We start from the raw sequence: 19,853 nt of genomic DNA, 5'->3' as shown, positions 1-19,853 counted from the left end.
GCATACTCTGTAGCCCCCTGTTCTTCAATGTTCAGGACCACCACAGAGCAGATATCTTTGGGGTAGTGGTGATGTGGTACTGTGTGTTGCGCTAGTACAATGAATCAGACACCACCATTACGTCAGTGTCACTGCAGCGCTGAGAATGATCCACCACACAACGATGGTCATACCTGCTCTGTAATGGTCCTCTGAGGGTCCTGACCATTGAAGAACAGGGGGAAAGAGGGCAAACAAATTTTGCAGAGCAACAAATAGACTAGGGCAGCACAATGGTGCAGCAGGTAGGTGTCGCAGTCACACAGCTCCAGGGACCTGGAGGTTGCGGGTTCGAGTCCTGCTCCGGGTGACTGTCTGTGAGGAGTGTGGTGTGTTCTCTCTGTGTCTGCGTGGGTTTCCTCCGGGTGACTGTCTGTGAGGAGTGTGGTGTGTTCTCCCTGTGTCTGTGTGGGTTTCCTCCAGGTGACTGTCTGTGAGGAGTGTAGTGTGTTCTCCCTGTGTCTGCGTGGGTTTCCTCCGGGTGACTGTCTGTGAGGAGTGTGGTGTGTTCTCCCTGTGTCTGTGTGGGTTTCCTCCGGGTGACTGTCTGTGAGGAGTGTGGTGTGTTCTCCCTGTGTCTGCGTGGGTTTTCTCCGGGTGACTGTCTGTGAGGAGTGTGGTGTGTTCTCCCTGTGCCTGCGTGGGTTTCCTCCGGGTGACTGTCTGTGAGGAGTGTGGTGTGTTCTCCCTGTGTCTGTGTGGGTTTCCTCCGGGTGACTGTGAGGAGTGTGGTGTGTTCTCCCCTTGTCCATGTGGGTTTCCTCCCACAGTCCAAAAACACATCTTGGTAGGTGGAATGGCGAATGGCAAAAGTGTCCATAGGTGTGAGTGAATGTGTGAGTGTGTGTGTTGCTCTGTGAAGGACTGGCGCCCCCTCCAGGGTGTATTTCTGCCTTGCACCCAATGATTCCAGGTAGGCTCTGGACCCACTGCGACCCTGAACTGGATAAAGGTTACAGATAATGGATGGATGGAACAAATAGACTACAGTTTTTAATTGTAGAACTACAAAGTGCAGCTGTGTGGACTATGAAACAAAAAAAATGGACAACAAATGTAGATTGAAGGTGGTGTACGGCTGGACAGTTACACACACAGTAAATTACTGAATGAAAATACTTCCCACCCAAAAAAAAAAAAAACTCCTCCATTCACTGCATTATTGATTCTTTCCGCTGCCACGTCCCAGAAGTAGAGCTGCCATGAATTATTAAGCCTGTGATATTTACAGAGGAGACGTCTCAAGCAGGAGAGTAAAACCTTTCAAATTGTCTACAAGAAGAGACACATACACAGTGTTTACAGATGAGAAAGCCAATGAAACGTGATTGACATTGGAGATAATTGCAGCAGCAGACGTTCGGGGAATGAAAGTGTCGTCGCCGAATGCTCTGCGCTCACTAGCCGCAGTGAAGCAATCAAGTAGAAAGAACATTATTGTTTCAAAATGTGCCATTTGATGTTTGAAGGTTTGCACGAATGCATCTCTCAAAACAGAATTCATATTCCTAATTACAACGTCCCAGGATCGAACAGCTTCATGTTCAGAATGCAATGCCAGTCTCAGAAGTAAAGCCCTTGTTCAGCACTTTAAAGATTGGGTTGCATATTTGTAGAAAGTCCCTTCGGTAGCACTGAGCGGCCCGAGCATATACACTTTCTATAATATGCTGAACCTCTTCTGGAACTGGGAACTTTCTGGCACTGTCGTCTGTTTCAGGTGACTTTGCTGTTCCTGAAGTTGTAGCATAGTCTACAGAATCCCGACAAAATATGCACGTGACTTTGCCATTTCCAAGGTTAGCTTTTTCACAGACACTCATTAAAGCGCCTTCACTGTAGGGGGATTGGAGAGGCAGAGAAGACCACCGTGATTAGGATCATTAGGATTATTAGCATTCAGTTCAGGTTATAGCTCATCCCCATGCTCCATGTTTAAAATGAAGGTGGTAGGATATAATGTAAGGTTCAGTCCCTGCCCTGCACAGGTTCAGATGTATACCTCTAACACACTGATGAGGAGCTGGATAATGAGCTGATGTCCTGGGTCACGTGGAGAGAAAGCTGTCATTTTAAGGTAAAAATACAACCTAGTGTCCCTTTAACTGAAATGTGTCAGTTGCTGAAGGTTTCAGATTGTCTTCAGCAGTTCAACAAACTAAAATCTTAAAAATCTTTCTTTTGGGGAAATTTTATTCCTCTGTGATATACTTTCAGAATTAAGTTCCCCTTCAATGTCATTTAAAGGAGAAAAACAATGATCCTACCAAAGGAATGTTAGCTTTGTAGAGCATTTTTTCGGTGCAGCGCAGTGGTGTTCAAACAGCACATACACAGGGTGAGCCAAAAGTTGCAGGACATCCCTTATATATTTTTGATATGCTGCTTGACCACCTTCCCACTGGAAAAACGATCCAATATGGCGGCTTTCAGGATAGGCCCCGATCACTTGGTGGGTTAGATTCACCCTGTACATTAATGTTATGGCCATTTCTGCCTAAAACTAGAGCCAAAAATTCTAAACTCCTATGGGGTGGTTTATAGATGCCTAAGATATGTTTTAATACTCTCTCTGTACGAGGATTTCTTTGTTTTTCCTCCACACATGATCATTTTGTTCAAAAATAATAATCTGATGAATTACATTCACAGTTTTTAAATGCATCATTTTAAAAACGTAAAACAGGAAAATCAACAAAGACCTACTTTTCTTGGGAATGTCCAGTGTTTTCCTGCTGTGACTCCATCTGTTCTCTTCTTCATGGTTTGTAGTTTTAAAGTGACTGTGGCGAGACAAACAGCTCCAGGTTTTGAAATAAACATTTTGCCAGCATCCATACTGGTCGCAAATCAACTTAGAATGTAGTAATACACCCAGCAACACTCATCTACGAATACAGATATATATAAATATAGAGAAAGTTCAAGCCTGTAAAGACGGTTCCAATTCTCGATGCTTTAGCCTCGACAAATGCCTTTTCATGAACTGTAAGAGGACAAAGTCATTACAAGGGATATTTGTGTGTGGGTGTACAGTGTGTGTGGTGTAGACATTGCACTTAAGGGACGTATTGCACCCTGCAGAACCTGAATAGACAATCTCAAAAGACAGCCATCAATTTTCCAGGTGTTAATTAAACCAAAGTTGCCCAGTTGGAAGACACTGTTTACATACCACCCATGATGAGTTGATGATTGTCTCTTGAGGAGTATTCAGGTTCCACTGGTTTCAAGGCACCCCCCTCGCTTAAGGGCAAGGCCCCTTGTTCTACCAGGTTGGAGTAACCCTCACCAGAGTAGTCTCTAGCTAGTTTACAAATGGCGGCGGGATCAGTGGTAGCTCAAGAAGAAAAGTGCTTATCCCGTGACATCTTTTCCACAAGTTTGCAGCTGACTTGTTCATGACATCGTGCTGATTAACTCGAGTCAGTTCACAGCTGATCAAACTCATACCTCCTGAGACTGAAGACCTCTGTGAAGAGTGAAGCTTGCATCAATCCATCACTGTGTGCTGAACAGTGCTTTAATCTGATCCAGAACAGGAAATAGTCTTTCTCTCCACTGTCAGGAGGAGCGTTTGTACCACAGACTCTGACAGACAGTGAGATCTTATTTGTCATTTGTGCAGCATTCAATTCTGCTGGATGTCTGCTGAAAGGACACTCATGCCAATACATTTCATGTGCACTGTACTGCCTCAAGGCCAAGACCAAGATCTGATGCCCCAAAGTCTGCTTCTGTAGTTCTGCACTGAAGGCTAAAATGACTAAAAATGAATGGATGTTTATGTACATCAATTACTAACGGCAGGCATAATTCATGCATCTCTCATTGGTTTCATTTGGTTTCATCAAGAGAGCCACCCATGGAACCCACCTACAGACATAACCATGATGAGACTGAAGCTGATTTCTTGTTCGTAGCTGCTATCCCACTTTATATGGTGCAGCATTTACATTCTCTGTAGGTACCATAAGGTTGTACTGTCCAATAGTTACAGTAACTAACGTTAGCTTTGTGGAACTAATGCTGAAACGCCATTTAAAACATTAGCTTTATCTTAAACACAATAATTACAAGAACAATTAACAATTAACCATTAAAAATCTGGAACATTAACATTACATTCTCCCCCTTTGAACACATTTCTGGGGTCTTCAAGAAACATTTGTAACATTTGATTTGGTCAAAATACCACAGCACTCTCCTCCCCCTGTGTAAACAGCCCTGTTCAGAACGGATGGTTTCAGCACTCGTTCCTTTAAATGACAATGAGCCGTTCACTGTTCACCCACATCTCACACACACTGTAAAACCTAATGTTCAAAGTAATTAACGAGACTGAGTGATTCGAACTTAAAATATATTGAAATTTTACAACTTAACAAATTAATTATATTCAATTTCTTCTTTTTGAAGTCAAACACATAAAACCAGTGCACGGCAGTTTTCAACCAAGATGGCGGATGGTCTGGGGTTCATTGTATTCAGTGAATTTCATGTGGAAATATTCACTTTTTTGCAGTAGGGGGCAAAATGGTGCAACTGGTAGCATCGGTGTCTCTCAGCTCCCGGATCCTGGGGTTGTGGGTTCACCGTCTGAAGAGTGCAGTGTGTTCTCCTTGTGTCTGCATGGGTTTCTTCTGGGTGCTCTGGTTTCTCCCCACAGTCTGAACGCACCCATTAGTAGGTGGATTTGGCCGTGCAGACTTGTCCGTAGGTATGATTGTGAATGAGTGAGTGTGTGGTGTTCTGGCGCCCCGTCCAGGGTGTATAACTGCCTCACGCCCAGTGATTCCGGCTGGGGTCTGGACCCACCGCGACCCTGAACTGGATAAGTGATGAAGGGATGAATGGCTTTGTCACATAATAACCTTAGACAACTTTAATTGTATTAAGCAACAGAGATGTTTTATTTCTAATTCTGAAGTAGTAGTCACTTAAAGTAAACTTGAACAAGTGATTTCTTTAGTAATATGTCCACTTTAATATGATCATTAACCGTCAATAAACAGCAGCAAATAGATTCATATTAGAAACAGAAAGAAAATTAAATTTTCTCCCCGTTACGTCCAAAACATTTGAAACAAACTCTATTCAGTTGTTACAGAGAAGTTTGATCCTCAGTTGGCTTTCCTTTGGCAAAAGATTGCCTTAAAACATGAGAAACCCTGTGCTTTCACAGTCATCTGCTATTATCAAGTCAATGGACAGACAGGAAATGCGCTTACACTGGGGCCAGTTATCTGATATGATCTACAGGACAAAAACGTCAGTCAGTATGTTCTGAAAGTGACAGTAAGTTAATATGGTGGCTGAGGGACAGTCAGTCGATAGCACCTCTTGGCCGGGCACCAGCGGGGTGGCTGCTGACGGCCCAGTTGAGGAGTACGGAAAGTCTTTGTTCAGCACAGATGCCTCAGTCTATTTGCTCAACTGCTTTTGTCACCAGGCAATCGATTCACCCAGAGTTTATCGGGGAGGGAAGGGCAGATGGATTATCATTTTGGAATGAGAGGCATCACCAGGGGAGGTGTGATTAAGACATCGACCCCTACGCTGCACCACAAGCTTTGATGTTCTCACTCCTGGGCCTTTCTTTCTCTTTTGCCTTCTCCTGTATCATGTCCTGCTTTCTTGGTGAGATCTCTCTCTCTACCTCCTTCTCTTTGAGGTTGGAAGTCCATGCTGGGGAAAATGAACCACCGCATCTCTCTTAAGCAGAAGCTCTGGGCTTAAAGGAATACTCCTGTGTTTTTCAACCTAATCTCCATCTGCCTCATCTGCAGCGTACAGTCAATTACCACAGACGGTCATCCCTGTTCACATCCGTGAACTCAATAAAGATGTCAGTTGGCAGTGGCATCTGGTGAAAATTATTCTTTGTGGGGATATGCGAGGTATTAAAAGGACTCTCAGCAAACAAATATATAGCAGAAACACTAATTAGCCAACATTAGGAATTCGTAGAATGTTGTATATCACTGTATCATCTGCATACAACAAAAACTGTGCGTGTGTCTGTGTGAATTCTGAGTTATTTCACCTGTAACCTCTCCTGCATAAGCATGTGCATCGATTTGTTCTGTTCTTGGGAATAATATTGTATCCGAAATGATGTGTGAGTTTTGCTTTAGAGGATTTAAACGTGGTGGTTTGATGTTAACGATTATGAACTTAGCATAATAATATAGAATTTGATGATCATTTTTAATACTTTGCAATGTTACCATAAAATCACAAAAGAATTTTCAATAACAATGATATTTTACAGGTCGGCACGGTGGTGTCACAGTCACACAGCTGCAGGGGCCTGGAGGCTGTGGATTTGAGTCCAGCTCTGGGTGACTGTCTGTGAGGAGTGGGGTGTGTTCTCCCTGTGTCTGTGTGGGTTTCCTCCGGGTGACTGTCTGTGAGGAGTGGGGTGTGTTCTCTCTGTGTCTGTGTGGGTTTCCGCCGGGTGACTGTCTGTGAGGAGTGTGGTGTGTTCTCTCTGTGTCTGCGTGGGTTTCCTCTGGGTGACTGTCTGTGAGGAGTGGGGTGTGTTCTCTCTGTGTCTGTGTGGGTTTCCTCCGGGTGCTCCGGTTTCCTCCCACAGTCCAAAAACACACATTGGTAGTTGGAATTGACGACTCAAAAAGTGTCCGTAGGTGTGTGTGTGAGTGTCGTGCTGCGAAGGACTGGCGCCACCTTCAGGGTTTGTTCCTTGCACCCAATGATTCTAGGTAGGCTCCGGACCCACCTCGACCCTGAACTGGATAAGCGGTTATTCATTCAATTCATTATCTGTAACGCTTATCCAGTTCAGGGTCGCAGTGGGTACAGAGCCTAACTGGAATCATTGGGCGCAAGGCAGGAACACACCCTGGAGGGGGCGCCAGTCCTTCACAGGACAACACAGACACAGACACACACACACATTCACTCACACCTACGGACACTTTTGAGTCACCAATCCAACTACCAACGTGTGTTTTTGGACTATGGGAGGAAACCGGAGCACCCGGAGGAAACCCACGCAGACACAGGGAGAACACACCACACTCCTCACAGACAGTCACCTGGAGAAAACCCACGCAGACACAGGGAGAACACACCACACTCCTCACAGACAGTCACCTGGAGAAAACCCATGCAGACACAGGGAGAACACACCACATTCCTCACAGACAGTCACCCGGCGGAAACCCACGCAGACACAGGGTGAACACACCACACTCCTCACAGACAGTCACCCGGAGCGAGAATCAACCCACAACCTCCAAGCCCCTGGAGCTGTGTGACTGTGACACCACCGTGCCGACCTGTATGAATTATATTTTACTGAAAAAATAATGTTCATAATGCTTTGTGAAATTCAGGTTATTCTTTAATTAAAAGGTCAAGAGATGGTTTTAAATCATTTAAAAAGTGAGCAAAATCCACCATATATACATTTAATGTGGTCATGGTTATGGTTGATGGATTTAATTGCGTGTCCTAGCCTTCATTCAGGGCCATTTAATAATCTTATTATTACCTACTCCTAACTCTTCTGTGAATTTAAATGGGAACTGGATGTTTACTGCTAACTACAGAGACATCGCCATACTACTAGCCATGTTTTATGCCTGTTATTAAGTAAAGGTAAGATGATAAGAAAATAAGATAATACAGTGGTTATCAAAGTTTTTGAAGAAGGAAAAAAACATTTGTGGGTTTCCTTGATCGCTGTGCAGTCATCTTGCCATTGATTTACAAAGCATTCATAACACTCAGTTTGGAATGTGCCTCTAAAAAAATCCTCTGTATGAAGATTTGCATCTCTAAAACTTTGCCCTAACCCTCTATGCCAATTGAGACACCATACCACCTAGGCAACATGAACGGCAAGGTTAAGTGGTAGGGGCAAGTGGTGAATTGGGATTCACACTTATTCTGGTGGGACCAAACTGTAACAGTAAGAAGTCTGGATGCACAGCTCCGCAGGCATTAGCCGCTGTAATAAGTGTGTATTTCAGCTCCAGGGACCTGGAGGTTGTGGGTTCGAGTCCTGCTCTGGGTGACTGTCTGTGAGGAGTGTGGTGTGTTCTCCCTGTGTCTGTGAGTAGTGTGGTGTGTTCTCTCTGTGTCTGTGTGGGTTTCCTCCGGGTGACTGTCTGTGAGGAGTGTGGTGTGTTCTCCCTGTGTTTGTGTGGGTTTCCTCCGGGTGACTGTCTGTGAGGAGTGTGGTGTGTTCTCTCTGTGTTTGTGTGGGTTTCCTCCGGGTGACTGTCTGTGAGGAGTGTGGTGTGTTCTCTCTGTGTCTGTGTGGGTTTCCTCCGGGTGACTGTCTGTGAGGAGTGTGGTGTGTTCTCTCTGTGTCTGTGTGGGTTTCCTCCGGGTGACTGTCTGTGAGGAGTGTGGTGTGTTCTCTCTGTGTTTGTGTGGGTTTCCTCCGGGTGACTGTCTGTGAGGAGTGTGGTGTGTTCTCCTTGTGTCTGTGTGGGTTTCCTCCTGGTGACTGTCTGTGAGGAGTGTGGTGTGTTCTCCGTGTCTATGTGGGTTTCCTCCGGGTGACTGTCTGTGAGGAGTGTGGTGTGTTCTCTCTGTGTTTGTGTGGGTTTCCTCCGGGTGACTGTCTGTGAGGAGTGTGGTGTGTTCTCTCTGTGTCTGTGTGGGTTTCCTCCTGGTGACTGTCTGTGAGGAGTGTGGTGTGTTCTCCGTGTCTATGTGGGTTTCCTCCGGGTGACTGTCTGTGAGGAGTGTGGTGTGTTCTCTCTGTGTCTGTGTGGGTTTCCTCCTGGTGACTGTCTGTGAGGAGTGTGGTGTGTTCTCTCTGTGTCTGTGTGGGTTTCCTCCGGGTGACTGTCTGTGAGGAGTGTGGTGTGTTCTCTCTGTGTTTGTGTGGGTTTCCTCCGGGTGACTGTCTGTGAGGAGTGTGGTGTGTTCTCCTTGTGTCTGTGTGGGTTTCCTCCGGGTGACTGTCTGTGAGGAGTGTGGTGTGTTCTCTCTGTGTCTGTGTGGGTTTCCTCCGGGTGACTGTCTGTGAGGAGTGTGGTGTGTTCTCCTTGTGTCTGTGTGGGTTTCCTCCTGGTGACTGTCTGTGAGGAGTGTGGTGTGTTCTCCGTGTCTATGTGGGTTTCCTCCGGGTGACTGTCTGTGAGGAGTGTGGTGTGTTCTCCCTGTGTCTGTGAGTAGTGTGGTGTGTTCTCTCTGTGTCTGTGTGGGTTTCCTCCGGGTGACTGTCTGTGAGGAGTGTGGTGTGTTCTCTTTGTGTCTGTGTGGGTTTACTCCGGGTGACTGTCTGTGAGGAGTGTGGTGTGTTCTCTTTGTGTCTGTGTGGGTTTCCTCCGGGTGACTGTCTGTGAGGAGTGTGGTGTGTTCTCCTTGTGTCTGTGTGGGTTTCCTCCGGGTGACTGTCTGTGAGGAGTGTGGTGTGTTCTCCCTGTGTCTGTGTGGGTTTCCTCTGGGTGACTGTCTGTGAGGAGTTTGGTGTGTTTTCTCTGTGTCTGTGTGGGTTTCCTTCGGGTGCTCCCGTTTCATCCCATGCTCCAAAAACACACGTTGGTAGATGGATTGGCGACTTAAAAGTGGCCGTAGGTGCGAGTGTGTGAGTGTGTGTGTTGCCCTGCGAATGAATGGCGCCCCCTCCAGGATGTATGTGCCTAATGATTCCGGGTACACTCTGGACCCACCGCGACCCTGAACTGAACTGGATAAGTGTGTATATAGGCAATGTTTATTCTGTTCTATATGCTACAGAGATTGGGTTATAAAACACTACTGTATTTCTTTCATACGGACTCTCAAAGAAGTCCACTCAGTTCACGTTTGAGAGGGAAGACTCCAGTCCTTTCAGCTACAATCCTTGGGTGGTCTCTGCCATTTCTGTTTCTTGGTGTTTTCTCTGCTGCATTGAGGAGGCAGGGGAAAGTAGAGAGTGTCTCTCCATCAGCAGCGAGGTCTGCGGTGAGGCGCTGATTAGAAGGAGATGAAAAAGAGGGAAATAATGGACTGGGTGGGGGTAATGCGGAGGGGTGGGGTGCGGTGGGGTGGAGAGGAGGGATGTGATGTCTGGGGAGGAGGGCAGAAGAGTGGGTTCTTGATCTAAAAATGGATTCAGGAGGTGGGCGGTTCTGTATGTGTGTGTGTTTTAGATGGGTTTTTGTGAGTAAGCCACTGTGTGTGAGAGTGTGTGTTATGTGTATTTGTAAAGTATAGTCTACTGATTGAGGGGAAACCACCTGAGGGGACACACATTCATCGATCCCTATTTCATTTTCTCACACCTCACGTTCAGAACACCGCTGCTTCATATAGGCTTCCACTCGCAGCCATGCCATTCTCACATAGAGACCACAGTGAAGTATGTTCAGCACGTATGGATATATGAGCCTTTAAGCTGCATTAAAAGCCGTGATTTACTACAGTGGGCTGGAATGGAAGGCCCATGTGATGGATGGTTTATGTGCTGGGTGCATTGCAGAGGTGCACGAGAGCAAACACTGGACTAAAGCCCTCTGTGTGTAATAAAACAGAGGAATGTCTCTCAGTCCAGACGCCTCTGTGATGAGAACAGGTCTGCATGCATTTCAGCCACACTCATTTTTGCTGAGAAGCAGAAAACAGCAGCACACTTTCAGCAGCATCCAACATGTGCTCCAACAGCTGCATTATTCAGCAGCCGGCTGGTCCCAGGCAGTGAACCGTGACCCACTCACTAATGGAGAGCACACTCTGAATGTTTCCGTACACGTCTCAGTGCTAGTGCTGCCAGGGTTGAACTGTGCACTTTGCTGGTAGGCTACGACAGCCAGAGGTATGGGTGCAAGCAATTGTTTATCAGTTCAAACTGTCCTCTATTTAAGTCTGCTTATGTATTGTGTTTTTAGATTTTAAAAGTGATATATATCAAAATCAATGGGGGTCAGCACAGTGGCGCAGCAGGTAGTGTCTCTGTTACACAGCTCCAGGGTCCTGGGGTTGTGGGTTTGAGTCCTGCTCCAGGTGACTGTCTGTGAGGAGTGTGGTGTGTTCTCTCTGTGTCTGTGTGGGTTTCCTCCAGGTGACTGTCTGTGAGGGGTGTGGTGTGTTCTCCCTGTGTCTGTGTGGGTTTCCTCCGGGTGACTGTCTGTGAGGAGTGTGGTGTGTTTTCTCTGTGTCTGCATGGGTTTCCTCCAGGTGACTGTCTGTGAGGGGTGTGGTGTGTTCTCCCTGTGTCTGCATGAGTTTCCTCCAGGTGACTGTCTGTGAGGGGTGTGGTGTGTTCTCTCTGTGTCTGTGTGGGTTTCCTCCAGGTGACTGTCTGTGAGGGGTGTGGTGTGTTCTCCCTGTGTCTGCGTGGGTTTCCTCCGGGTGACTGTCTGTGAGGAATGTGGTGTGTTCTCTCTGGGTCTGCGTGGGTTTCCTCCAGGTGACTGTCTGTGAGGAGTGTGGTGTGTTCTCCCTGTGTCTGCGTGGGTTTCCTCCGGGTGACTGTCTGTGAGTGAATGTGGTGTGTTCTCCCTGTGTCTGTGTGGGTTTCCTCCGGGTGACTGTCTGTGAGTGAATGTGGTGTGTTCTCCCTGTGTCTGTGTGGGTTTCACATACATTGATAGGTGGATTGGCGACTCAAAAGTATCCGTTGGGGTGTGTGTGTGTGTGTGTGTGTGTGTTGCCCTGTGAAGGACTGGCGCCCCCTCCAGGGTGTTTTCCCGCCTTGCGCCCAGTGATTCCAGGTAGGCTTTGGACCCACCGAGACCCTGAACAGGAAAAGGGTTACAGATAATGAATGAATGAATGAAAGTATGCAGGACAATAAATGGATTCGAGTCTGTAATTGTAGAGTTACAAAGTGCTCCTGTGTGGTCAGTGGGGTGGTTTTGTTTGTAATTGTATATAATATCTTCATTTGGCACATTGTGCTTGGTAATTATTTGTTTGGGGGATGTTTTTTTCCATCTAATATGGACTTGTTTATTGTATTTTTCAATAAATATCCTTCCACCTGAAAGCGCTACGTTGTCCTCCCCTTCTTCAGTGATTACACCACATTCGTTTTTGCCTCTACTCCAAACCTCTGATTTCATAACATATGTTTCAACCACAGAAGTTGGGTCACGATCATCATAACGATCATAATCATCATCTATCTCAACCCCCTCAGCACCGCACAGGATATGGGGGTCTCCAGTTCATCAATATTGCAGTAGTGATTAGGAACAAGGCCGTTACAGCTACGGCCCACAGAGACCAAGACGCCACTTTCCTCCATCACACGTCCTGCCAAGTATCAGCGTCCCCCAGCTGGAGTGGTTTGTGTTTGAGCAATAAGGCATGATGAATTACACATTCACTTTGTACACTGTTGTTAAGACCGTGAGAAAAATGGGTTCATCAAGACTAAAACAATAACCTAATTATCCAGAACTTTCAGGCGACACTTTTCACACAACGCTGCCTCATTTCTTACACAAAGTTTAAATAAGCTGGAGGTCACCTGAGGGCCGCTGCTGCTTCCAGAAATCTGACTGCGGTCAGTTAAGGTGAACTCTAGAATCCCAAAGGCTTAAGTCTGTATGGACTTCCTGTCTTCATAGGAACTGTCAGCTGGAAAACAAAGGTGTGTGAAACTGTCCACAGGTGAGTGTTTGAGTGACTTGGTGAGTGTGTGAGTGATTAATGGATGTGTGAAGTTGTCCACACAACTTCCCTGACTAACAATTTAGCTGGCCCCCACTTGACTGAGTGGTTTGATGAGTGTGTGTGTGTGTGTGTGTGTGTTTACAGCCCCATCACTATTTTTGGTGTGTATTGTGTGCAGACATTGTTTTAATGCGGTGTCCTGTGAGATAAATGACTAGGAAAATATTTGCAGGCTATTGTTACGTTTTCCATGGTTCCTATGTGGCAGAGTTAAGCGGTGAGGCTATGCATAATTGTTCCCAGCATGCCTTGCATTCACCCCAGTAAGTAACGCTGTCATGACGTTGTTGTTGTTAATTGTAGTGTGCAGAACGTTGTATATTAAGGAAAGAATATGCCATATTTTACCTTAAAATTGTAGCTTCATAATCATTGTGATGCTTCACTGACACTAACCCCCCACCCCTTTTGTGTTTTGGGTGTAAAGTGGGTGGGGCTTAACTCTGTCTTAATTAATATGTAGTTTGTCTGTTCTGTTAATAGCAGTAGCACCCATGTGAGCTATGTTGTCCTTACCTACTCTGAAGCAAATGCTACAGTGGTGTCAGAAGTGGGATCTGGATTTAGAGGCAGAAGAGCTCAAGTGATTCCTTCAACCCTCTGCCTGATGGAGCTTAATGCTGGAATAAAGAGATGTCAAGATAACGACGCAGCTGGACATCGGGATGATGATAACACAGAAAAATGGGTCGGGATGCATCTCACAGTTTTAAACACTGTGTCCACTCTCTGTCCACTCTGTGAGACACTCCTCCCTCGTTGGTCCACCTTGTAGATGTAGAGTCAGAGACAGTAGCTCATCTGTCGCTGCACAGTGTGTGTCGCTCGTCCTCTAGTCCTTCATCAGTGACACAGGACGCTGTCGGCTGGATGTTTTTGGTCGGTGGACTGTTCTCAGTCCAGACACTGAGGGGTTTAAAAACTCCAGCAGCACTGCTGTGTCTGATCCACTCTACACCAGCACAACACACACTAACACACCACCACCTCGTCAGTGTCACTGCAGCGCTGAGAATGATCCACTCCTCTGTGGTGGTCCTGTGGGGGCCCTGACCATTGAAGGACAGGGTGAATAGGGGGTATCAAAGTATGCAGAGCAACGGGGGTAATTGTAGAATTGTACAATGTTCTTCTGAGAGAATGGACAGTGAGGTGTCTATTATGGCACGTCTTCTCCCTAAAAGTTCCTGAAGGACGCGTGCTAAAATAAACATCCCTCAGACAGACACAACAATCAGCTTCGACCCGAATCAAAGGCGGCCGCGCGGGTGTGTGCTCGCGCATACAAATCCGTCCTCCCGCTGGTTTAACGCGGTGTGACCCTGGAGCGGATCTTCTTTCCGCCTGGGGGTTGGGGGTGGGGGGTGGGGGGGGGGCTCTCTGGGGGGCGTGTGAAATGTGATTACTGCGCGCGGATTTCTAATTAATCTGGCCTCGCTCGAGTCAGTTCAGGAAGCGCTCGTAATTGGCGTTCAGGCTTTTTAAGAAGTGCGCGCGCACCGTCTTTCGGCGCGCGCGCTCTCGTGGCGCAGTAATTAATGCCGAGCTGACGGAGCGCCTGCGGGGCCGCGCGTCGAGAGCGCGCATCCCCGTGCGCTCTCTTTCACTGGGGCGTTGGGCCGCACGCGTGAGCGCGCACTGGGATAATTAGGCCGCGATGGGGAAGACCCCCGGGGGAGCTCGCGCCATCCACTCTGACAATAAACACCTCGCAGAAAAGGTGCTTGATTTCTCACAACACACTTAGCTCTCTCCCTTTCACTCAGACACACACACACACACGTTGGGTTGTTTGAATGCACGTTGGGCATTCTGGGGACATTACCCACGACTAGTACTATGCCTTAATATCACCATAGCCTTATACAAGCTTTAACACAAGTTTTCACCATAGATTTTAAAGATTGACATTGTGGGGACTTATGGATATATGCAGAATAAACAGGTTTTGGTCCCCACAAAGTCAGTGAAACCTGCTAAGCGCACACACACACACTCACACACACACAAAGCGGACACTCAGTGCTCATGCAAAATGTACATAGGCCTTTAGAAATGCTGAAGCACAACACACATAACTTTGTTTTCCTATCTTTATTGGGCTTTCTAGCTCTTGCTTTGTTCTGTTTCCATGCTCTAGCCTCCATCCCCACTCCAACCCTCTACATTCACAGTGAACTGCAAAATCATAACCCAGTGCAACCCATCCTGGAAATACGTATCTGATTCTCATTTAATGAGCTGAAGTCTGGGCACTGGGGTGGTCAGCCATTTGTCCTGTTCAACACTATACACTAAACATTATTCTTCATGACAGTCACACAACCTTTCAGACCCATAGCACTTAGTTGTTGTCTTACTTTGGACGGATGGAGTGAAGTACTCCTAAAGTGATATGTATCCAGAGTGGAGCATGCTGCTTTTCTAACAGTGTGTCTTTCGATGATCTACCAGGCCTCACGTCATTGTTAGGAGTCATTACATCATTAACTCCACTTTTGGAAAATCACTATTGTTTTAACACTCCACATTTCACTCCCTGGTGCTGATAAAGGGATCATCCTTCATCTAATCTCCTTCTAAACTTCTCCTGAAGTGTTAAAGATTGGAAAGTATGTACATGTACCAAAAAGACAACAATGTATGAAATCAATAACCACCACACATACTTAGTGTCTTCCTCTCTGCCCTGGGGGGTAGTGGGGGGTGGGGGGTGCTGGGTGTTTGGTTCACACAAACTGCTAAATCCATTACACTGACAGTATCCGTGTGTGATAGTTTACAGGAGTGGACAGGAATTAAATGTAAAATAACGACTGCCGACACAATTAAAGCAGTGTACAATGAACTCTGACGAAGTTACATCATTGCCCCCGAGCTCCCACTTAAACAAACAGGCCACGGCAAAGCGATGCGCCTCATGCTGCTCATTACTCACACCCCCTGCCTTCTGTTTCTGGCCTCTCAGCACAGAGCTCGCCACACTCACCATCAATACAACACTGTCCAAACGTACCTCTGAAAACGTTATGTGATTTCCTGTGTAGACATGTTCCCCGGTCTCTGAGCTCTACACATTATTGACACAATTTGGCAGATGACAGTGTTGTGGTCTGCCTTTTTCCTTGCATCATAGGAGAAGACCCCACATGCACCAGGAGGGAATATGGCTGTGCTGTGGTTTGGGGTTATGAGTTTGCGTAGTGAATGAGGTTCCTGAGCAGAGATTCTCTAATCATGGAGCAGTACAAGCTAATTTTAATCGTAGCGGAGTAGCTCATGGAGCAGGACGAGTGAATTTTAATTGCAGCAGCGGGGGTATGTCACAGAGCACCTATGCTGCATTTTGTTGCTCAGCACAGCCAGAAAATGAGTTAGGGAAGCCCTGTCATATAAATAAGGCAGGGAAGATGACCTGTTTGATTGTATTTTACCACATTTAACATCACATTTACCACAAAGAAGGGTAGTAAATTTTGTTCTAGTTAATAAACTGAAGTACGTTTTATGTTGAGTTTATAGTTTTACGACTGTAGCTGTTCAGTCCTTTCCACAGACTCCTGTTCCACTCCACACTCACTCATTCATTCTTTGTGTTTGTGCATGTTTTGCAGTGTGTGCCCCCTATGAAGGACTGGCGCCCCCTCCAGGGTGTGTTCCTGCCTCGCACCCAGTGATTCTGGGTAGGCTCTGGACCCACCGCGCCCCTGAACTGTATAAACACTTACAGACAATGAATGAAGTAATGATCTACTAAAATCATGTTCTAAGTAAATCATATCTAGAAGTAAATGTCAGCTGTATGGAAAACTGATGCCTCCTGACGCTGTATGTGTGAACGCAAAAACACCTACAATATTCGCCCCGGACTTTACACTGACTTTATCCTGTTAGTCCCCTAGTAAAGACTCTGGATAAAGTCCAAGTCAGCGCATATGTGGAAGGAGCCCCGAATGTTCAGGAGTATTCCACACACACTGCACAAGGGCCACCCTGCATCTTAAGCATAGGTATGTGTGCTTACTGCCCCTTAGTGTTCACTAGTGTCTGTGAATGTGGGTTTCACTGCACTGCTTGGGTTAAATGCGGAGAACAAATTCTTCTGTGTGCGCACAATAGCCAATAAAGTGATTCTAATCCTAATAAACAGGGATTAGCATGTTATAAAATAATGTCATAAAACAAAGCACAATCACGAATCACCTTCCAATTATTGAATATTTTCTTCCAGTGAATTTAAATCTACAGTTTATTTTCAGTCTCTGATGAATACACGTGTGTCCTTGATGAGGCAGGGTCACATGAAATGTTGCATGGAACATAGTAAATGTCACATGTTATGACAGTTTTCTAAACACAGGATGTTACCCATGAGTCTAAATCACTCTCAAGTGACCTAATGAGAAAGGTGTATGTTTTGGACTGCCTCCCCGTTACTGAAATATTGCTGATGTTTGGGACTTATGATTTGCAAAAGATGGCAGTCCGACTAAACTAAAGCACGCCTGGTGAGGATAGAGCTGTCAGCTGAAATAATAGAAAGGTTTATAAAATTGAAAACAGAGTGCGGATAAAGATCCTGGTGGTTCACAGTCAGTTTTGTCTGATATTTGATGTCAGTGTAAAGTAAACGGTAAGGTCCTGAAAGGAACACATACAGATAAATCAAAGAATCTGTCAAGGTGTCAGGGTAGAAAACTCAAAGCTTTAAAATAAAAAAATACACAACAAACCAAAGACAAATAAATGTGTGGAAAGATGACTCAATATCTGTGACACAACAATAAGACACGGGCTGAATGAAATGTGATTTACAGATTTAAAAAGAAGCAGTCGTGTGTTGTGGATGATTGTATAAATGCGGTAATCAGTCACGAGTCATGAATCGGCACTGGCCTTGGTCCTAATGAAACATAAAGATGAGTGTCTGAAGAAAACAATCAAATTTCCTGACATCATATGATAAATGTCAGGTAAAGGACCAGGGGAGATGGCAGTCATTACCTCAAAGGTCAGTGCAGAGGTGGACACTCAAATTCTGGACACTTTTCTCATCCTATCGATATAAAATAGGTTTGCGATGAAGTTATTTTTTTCTGAATGATAATGCATCTCACCACAGAGCAGAGAGTGTTACAGCCGTAACATCAGGAAAGGCTGATCAGCTCCGTGAAAGTCCAGCAAAGAGAAGGGAAATTTAGAATGGTCCCCCACAAAGCTCCATCCTGTAAAACTAAAGCTGATCTGTTCACCACTATTCGAGGACATTGGGGCCAGCTTAAGAAGTCAGAGGAGGACCTACAAAACTAATTGCTGTTTATTTGTTGATAATTCAATCATTTCCTGCCCGTACACTCATGTTACATAGTGGAATACCTGCAGTGCTGAGCCAGGAGTAGCAAAGACAGAGACTCTATTCTCACTAACACTGCACAGTGGCAATATTCCAGGAATTTTCAAAGTAGGGACATTTACCATGGGAATTAATGGGAAATTATGGGAATTAACTGGAATCAATGGGAATACGATGCGAATATTCAAAGCTAAAGGTGAAAAACTTACCTATAGTTGGTAAAAATATTATACTGAAGCATAATCTTGGCTACAATAATTAGATATGACACCACAACAATTGAATAGCAAAGCTGCTCCTCAATCCCAGGCACATGGCTCATTACACACTGAAGGGCTATTGAGACCACACCCGCTGTACTGTTCATTCCTCCATCACATGTACAGCATATGTTCTTGCTTCAGTGGGTTTCTGTAACCAATAATTCCATTATTCCAATAATAACCATTCATTCATGGTCTGTACGCGCTTATCCAGTTCAGCGTCGTGCTGGGTCCGTAGTCCACCTGGAATCATTGGGTGCAAGGTGGGAATACACCCCGCAGGGGGCTTTACTCACACTCTCACACTTATGGACACATTTGAGTCACCAATCCATCTGCCAACATGTGTTTTTGGACCCATGTGGAAACCCACGCAGACACAGAGAGAACACACCACACTCCTCACAGACAGTCACCCAGAGGAAACCCACGCAGACACAGGGAGAACACACCACACTCCTCACAGACAGTCACCCGGAGGAAACCCACGCAGACACAGGGAGAACACACCACACTCCTCACAGACAGTCACCCAGAGGAAACCCACGCAGACACAGGGAGAACACACCACACTCCTCACAGACAGTCACCCGGAGGAAACCCACGCAGACACAGGGAGAACACACCACACTCCTCACAGTGACCCGGAGGAAACCCACGCAGACACAGAGAGAACACACCACACTCCTCACAGACAGTCACCCGGAGGAAACCCACGCAGACACAGAGAGAACACACCACACTCCTCACAGACACTCACCCGGAGGAAACCCACACAGACACAGAGAGAACACACCACACTCCTCACAGGCAGTCACCCGGAGGAAACCCACGCAGACACAGGGAGAACACACCACACTCCTCACAGACAGTCACCCGGAGGAAACCCACGCAGACACAGGGAGAACACACCACACTCCTCACAGACAGTCACCCGGAGGAAACCCACGCAGACACAGGGAGAACACACCACACTCCTCACAGACAGTCACCCGGAGGAAACCCACGCAGACACAGAGAGAACACACCACACTCCTCACAGACAGTCACCCGGAGCAGGACTCAAACCCACAACCTCCAGGTCCTTGAAGCTGTGTGACTCCACTGTGCCGCCCTACCAAGAATAAATACTTGTTAATTATTCATTTAACATTTTGAAGACCATTAGCTTTAGTGTTTTTACACTTTGTCATTTTATTCAACAGAACAAATGCCACATGCACCAACTATGACATCACATATGTCAGTTATTATTTGTATTGTTATGCCTCTGCTGTTGACAAAAAAAGGTACATTGATGATAGTATATGATATAGTTCCTTTAAATGATCCAAAATTTCCTATTAATTCCAATACATTCCCATAAATTCCCAAAGTTCCCATGGAAAGTTTACATTTTGGAATATTTCCAAAGTCCCTGAGCTAAAGTTCCATGGAAAGTTACTGGTAATTTACTGGAAATTTATTGGAAATGTTCCACCCCCTTGCAACCCTAGGAGCATCACAGTTATATTGTAGCTGTAATTTGAAGGTTTAAATACTACCTAGTGTTG

Source organism: Hoplias malabaricus, chromosome 11, assembly GCF_029633855.1.
Source record: "Hoplias malabaricus isolate fHopMal1 chromosome 11, fHopMal1.hap1, whole genome shotgun sequence".
NCBI classification, from domain to species: Eukaryota; Metazoa; Chordata; class Actinopteri; order Characiformes; family Erythrinidae; genus Hoplias; species Hoplias malabaricus.
Note: the sequence above shows the minus strand (reverse complement) of the source record.